Source organism: Lissotriton vulgaris, chromosome 12 (assembly GCF_964263255.1).
Source record: "Lissotriton vulgaris chromosome 12, aLisVul1.2, whole genome shotgun sequence".
NCBI lineage: Eukaryota > Metazoa > Chordata > Amphibia > Caudata > Salamandridae > Lissotriton > Lissotriton vulgaris.
The window spans coordinates 798,877,674-798,884,372 of NC_141700.1; positions in this window are offsets into that span (position 1 = coordinate 798,877,674).

The following is a 6,699-nucleotide window of genomic DNA, read 5'->3' on the forward strand; positions in this document are numbered from 1 at the left end:
TTGACTGGGTGTGAGTGTTTGATTGATTCAGATGTTCCGTCCATCACCACCCCCTTTTCAACCATTTTACAGCCAGTTCCTTTCCATCTTTGACATTTCATTTTACTGCCACCTTCATCGGCTGTGTGCAAGGTGAACCTCAACTCAACGGCAGGTGACACCCTTAAATACTGATTTAATGTTCAGTGTAGATGGAGAGTTCACCCTGATCTAGTTGGTCTTGATCCTCAATTGTTGACTCACCTCTTTAAGACGCATGGCCATGGCGGCCTCTGGGATCTGTACAGATGCACCTCTGGTAGCACACGGTAGACGTAAACCGTTCCAATGGCTCAGTCTGCACTGCGGATGGCTCCGCTTACAAAGTAGTTTGTGTATGATGGAAAGTAAAGATAAGAAGGTACAGTTCGTATCCAGGAGTTGTTTGGGGTAAATATTTTGACTGCTCCTGATGTCTGCCAGAACACACTTCTCACAGACGGACTACAGAGCTCTCTGTCTCTAGCGAAGCCCCTCGCTGCGGTGTTGGCTCGTTCATAGGGGCCTGATGGATGCCACCTCGCTCCACGTTGGGAATACAAATGTACAATATTCAATTCTACACAAGATGCACCTCACCCGCTCTATATACTCTGGAATGGGTGTGGCCCGGGGTGTTGGAGAGTTTCCAGTTCTGTCAGAGCAGCAGCTCAGACCTTAAGGAACGCTCTTTGGGGATTGTATTTGGTTCCTGATGTACTAAGAGACTGGTAGAGCTTCCAAATAGTTCAGAATGTTCTTTCTTCATTTTTCCTTCCGGTGGAAACAGATAGGCACTTTTCATTTGGTTTTAATATTTTAAACATTCAACACTCTCTTCTCATTACCTCTGGTGGTTAAAACACTGAGTAAGAATCGAATTGAGGCCAAGATCCTGAAGTATCCCCTGGCCCTACTGCTGCCCCTCTTACTAGCCCCTATACACAAGCCCCATTAGCCCAACCACCTCAAACTGAACCCGGATAAAACCGAATTGGTTCTCACCGGTGGTTCATCCAGCCCCTGGAACTCCCTCTTTTGGCCCCCCTCTCTTGGCCCCGCACCTTCCCCCTCCACCACGGTCAAAACACTGGGTGTCAAAATGAACAATCAGCTCACCCTCCATTCACAAATCAGTTCCGTGGTTTCCTCCTGTTTCCTCACTCTCCGTACCATCCGTTCTGTTTCCTGCTTCTTTTCCCCTCAGGCACTTAAGATTATTATGGCCGCCTTGGTGATATCAAGGCTGGATTATGCCAACGCCCTTTATCATGGCATACCAGCATACAGCCTGCGAAGACTCCAGTCGATCCAGAACCAGGCGGCCCGGCTGGTTTATGGCCTCCCACGCTATCACCACTCCACCCCCCTTCTGAGGGAGCTACACTGGCTCCCCGTGAAAGAACGCTCCCTCTTTAAGACCGGCTGCATGGTCTTCCAGGCCCGGCAGGGCACTGCCCCCGCCTTCATCTCCTCACTGATAAAACCTTATGTTCCCACAAGAGAGCTCCGGTCTTCCTCTAAGTCTCTTCTTCAGATCCCACGTTTTACACGCAAAAAGTGGGGCGGGGCCAACTTTTCCACCTTGGCCCCAACATTTTGGAACTCCCTCCCTGATCATCTTCGTTCTGCTACCCAGTACCTCTCCTTTCGCAAAGATTTAAAAATTTTCCTCTTCAATCAGGCCTTCCCCGCTTAGCTCTTCATCCCTTTCCTTCTTGTCTTCTTTCCCTCAGTTGCCGATCCACCCACTAGCGCCAAGAAACCGCATGGTGTATGCTGCGCTTTATAAATATTTTTAAATTAGAAATTAAATTAGCCCCTCCTTTGTTTACTGAGCTTCGCCCATTACAGGCCTGCCTTGCATGGGTACGGTCCTGGACAAGGTCTTCCTGAGCGATATCATATGCGCCCCAAGACACGGCACCTTGGCAACCTTGAGTTTCGGGTGAACCACCACCTCTGTTGGTGAGGGGGAGCGCTCCATGCACATCAGGTAAGCTCTGTCCGCCAAGTTTGCCATGAACGATGAGTCAGTATTTCTAGAGGAGCTGCAAATGGTGGTGGTGGAGGGGCTGGTTCTGCCCTAACCCCAATTGGTTTTTCCCCTTCTTTGAGGCTTGATCCCAATCTGTGAAACTGGGATCTTTTCAGTTACCCCCACAAAACATTGATTGCAGCATACCCCAAGAACCCTCGCTTTCATTCCCTTATTCAATATCTATTTTAGGCCCCAATTTGTCCAGTAACGATGAGGTCCATACATTTCAAGCAGATGAAAGCCAGTTCTAGTTGGAGGTTTTCGACCCATCCAATTCGTTCACAACATTCGATTAAAGTTGATAAAGGCGGCTCTTTGGCTGGGAACCTGTGTGCTCAGGTCGAATGAGTGGAAATATCTGGCTCACAAGATTTCAAATAATCCCCAGTGCACTAGCCACTCCGGGCATGTCTCCCTGTTGATGGTCCCCAGAAGCAACTGTAAGTCCGGAGGAGATCAGAGATGCTCCGTGGTGGCACCAAAATTATAGAACCCACCCATCCTATTTAAGAGCACTCCCCTTGCGATGCTGGCTTGTCTGCCAACTACTGTTAGCCTGTGCACGTGCGGAGAGATCCCAATTGAGATCGTTTTCCCTTCATCTCGATACAGAATGTATTATAAATGTGAAACCATAAATCTCGTCTTCTTACAATGCAAAGAACTGCTGATCCCATCAACCTTCTCGCTCCACCAGCTGATCAATCATTCTTTTTCAGCTTTATAAAGCGCAAACTTCACCCAAAGGTATCAGAGCGCTTTACATGAGCACCAGTTGCGTTACAGATGGACACATTCATTTGTTGCTGGGTACTGAGTGATCTGCCCAGAATCACAGGATGTTGAGCGTCCCTGCCGAGACTCAAACCGGTTCCCCAGCGTCGAGGTCGACCGCTCTAGCCGTAAGGCCACATCCTCTCCCCCAAGTCGTTCTGCCAGTCTCCGGCAACCGGTGTTGGTATCAGCCAACTTGTATCATTTCCTGAAACCAGAGGACCTATCATCAGCTCTCTTATAACATGGGGATTGGTGAGTCTATCAGCCTTCTCACTCCGGAGAAGGAATAAACCTGTCAATTATGGGATTTGTTAAGTGTATTAGCCTATATAGTGCACCTCACTCTGTAACTGATATTATAATTTCTGTGAATTGATCATTCTTTCAGCCATATTGCATCACATAGGACTCAGGAAATCTCTTTCGTTTGACCCTCTCGAGCACCAGTCTACACGGCATCATGTAACCTATGAGTCCGGCACTACATTACGCGCCGCCCCATGCTGCCCCGGCGTCTACAGGCCGTCCGGAGGAGGGTAGGTCGAGTGGCAATGTCCCACTTGCCCAATTGGTATCATTGAGCTGCAAATTTGAGCAACAAGGTTTTTTTCACAAATCCTCGAATACACTACTGGGTTTGGTTATTTACAAACCCTCAAATAAACGGCCGGGTTTGCTTCTTTCTCTCTCTCCCGTTAAGATGTCCCGTAGTTTCACCGGGACCCTCCGCCTTGCCCAAGGGTTTATTTCCTGCTCACCTCTGGGTAAGTTAACAAGGCGGATGCGCGTTTTTATGCAAGTTGTACGCTACGTCTTATGGCTGTCCTGTGCCTACCAATATACCTGCTTGAGACCTTCAGGCACTTACACATCTTACCTTTATGTGTCACAGAGTAATTTACACAAGTACTTTTTACGATTTTTAAAAAACATTTTAAAACTTTTATTTCAACTGTAGATTGTGACGACATGCACCTCTATTGAGGAGTGCCCTTACTAATGAGCAAATTAATCTGTACCACTGCATTTTGGATGACGGTTTCCATCCTATGAATATCGCATATTTATTCCCATTTTGCGTTTTCTTTCCCTTTTTCCTTAGGTGGGAACATTTTGCTGCAACCATTCAGATGCAGTATTGTACTTACTGAGCGGCCACCCTTTGCTAGAAAGGGGGTAAGAATTTACTGTTATTTTTGGTCCTGATAAAATGCAGACTGATCCTTAGAGCAATTTAGGCATGAAACATGTCGACCTCACTTTATAGCGGTCAAGGTACACTGTTCCTGAAAGACAGCACCATAGGTTTTACTTCGTCCTGGTACCCAGACTGCATAATCTTTTTTTTAGGGTACCGGGGTCTATTTTAGACACTTCACTCTTCACCAGACACACTTCTGCCCAGGTCCCTCTCATGCAGTCACCTAAACGGAACACAAGGATCAAACCATCTCCGATAAAGGCCCGCCAGGCATTGCAGCGCCGGCCAGACGAGGAGCGCCCAATGATGAGGCATGACACCAATTTAGCCTGCTTTGTGATTTCACCGCATTGCGTTCACTATGCTTAGGAGGAACTATTCCTTCCTTGGTGCCTACTCAGTGAATCTCTCCATCTTCGAACAATATTTGCAATTGAGAATTTGCTAAGTCTTGTTATGTCTGTAAGTATCAATTGACTAATGGAATTTCTAAATCCAGCAAACCCCTCTGGCATAGAGGATGAACATGGAAGCTGCTGCAATGGCATGGTGGGGTAGAGAATCAAGGCCTGAGAATAAAATTGGATAAGAGTTGGAGCAGGACATTAGTGGAAACCTATCTATGAAAGCCGTTAAGAAAAGGGCAACCGGCTTATTGTCCTGCGTCCACGCCTGGACAGATGATTTCTTTGGGTCTACTGCTGTCGGTGTTTTACAAATCCTTTCCGAATCCTTCTCTGTGTAGACATTTCAGATGTGAATTGTGATACAGCATGGTGCTGGAAGTAAACAGTGGCATGGAACACTCTCTGGCTTGGTTTCAGTTACATTTCTGCCTTTCTAAATTTACATAGTTACCATTTTTCTGGTGTCAGCAGTGACTTTTTCCTGTGCCCATCCGACATTGCTTTTTCTTGTTCACCTCTGAAACACTACTTTTGCGTTAGCTTAAAGTTTCCTTTCACTGAGTTGGTGCCTGGAATATTCATTCCCAGGCAGTCAGCCAGGCAGGTGGTGATTTGCTGTGGTTAAAGTGACACGAGTGATCTATTCTCTTCTGCTGTGGTTCACGCTTCTACTGTTCAACTGATTTGTAACCCCATACTGGGGAGGGTGCCTGAGGACAGCGGTTGTTCCCCTAGTCTTTGCCGGGTATGTTGGGGGTCCTACTGCCTCAGGAGTCGCCAGGACGAAGAACGTGACCCCGTTTGCAGACTTTACCTCTGCTCTGCTCCATCACAAATAGCAAAATGTGGAATACCGAGTTGGTCTTCAGCACTTCTTCTGCATCATATTTTGTGCCAGTGTTTATTGGGATTTTGGGTCATGTTGGCCACTTTTTGCCTCTCTCATGTGACGTGATCTCAGTCAGTATGACTTCAGTGTTGCCGGGTGGCCCGGCCATAAATGAAAAGTTTCACATACTGGACCTTAGCCGTAGGTGAAGAAAATAAGTTACTTACCTGTATCTGTGGTTCTCCAGTATTGGTAAATGTCACAGATTCAAATGCTTGAATCTTTCCCCATCATTGAAATGGGAGGCACATGTTAACAATGGAAAGCAGTACAATGTGAAACTTAGCCTACACATGCTGTAAAACCTTCACTTTAGTAACATATCCCTATCTTTTAAAAGAACATAAGTCCAACCAATCAGGCTGCAGGATCCTCTAGAACCCTGGCCAGTCTGTCAACGCAGACAGGGGTCCTTTTGGACTGCAGGATATGCGCTAGCAACTATAGCAATTAGTATAGGTGACTGCCCTGCCATCGCGGGGCGTTGAGGGCATACAAGACTACCTGGATTCTCAGGCCGGCCGTGCGCAGTCACACCCGTAAGAGGGTTACCCATGAGTGGCGGGTCCGGGCAGGATGGTAGGCATGCACCTAAGGTGCTAGGGCCCGGGTAAGCCTTGGTGCCTGGCCTGTCCTTGCCGACCGAGGTGTGCACACTGGCATCTATTCTGAGCGAACTCATGAGCAGCCTGCCATGGCAGGCCACCATAGGTGCACACCCGCACCGATGGTGCCCGTGATTACGTGTGCTGCCTGCCACCTCAGGCTGCTGCATTCGAACTGACACCCATTTGGTTGCAGACTCGGGCGGGCGCTCTTTCACCCCTTGGTGCTGGGGGCTACATGTCCAGCCTGCCAACGCAGGTCTGTGCGGGCACTAGAGCACGTGGACTCAGGTACTAAGGATTACCAGTGTGTATGTTTCCGCTACCCATGAGGCTTGCTCTTCCTATAGGTTGACATGGGGAAGTAGCTGATATTACTTGGGCTGCAACAGAGGATTGCAGTGGAGCAGCCTTGTGATGTTTCTCATCTATTGATTTGCAAGGCCGAGCCCCTTCTATTGGTAAAGGGGGTTTTGTCATAACTCGTCTAGAAGTGTCACTTATAGAATATTTCTATACTCTAAGAGTCATGCGTGGCATGGTGCCTGGCTCCAGTGGACACCAGGGGAGCACATCTGTGCATTCCCCAGTGACCGTCATAAACGATGGCAATACCACCAGAATGACAGGGTCGCCACCATTCGAGGGCTGGGTAGGATAGATTGGCTACAGAGATTTTGACATTTAGCAACTCAGGGCCGGATCATGGCCCCACTGAAGATTAAGATCTGCATTCCATGGCAGACATGTCTACAATTTAG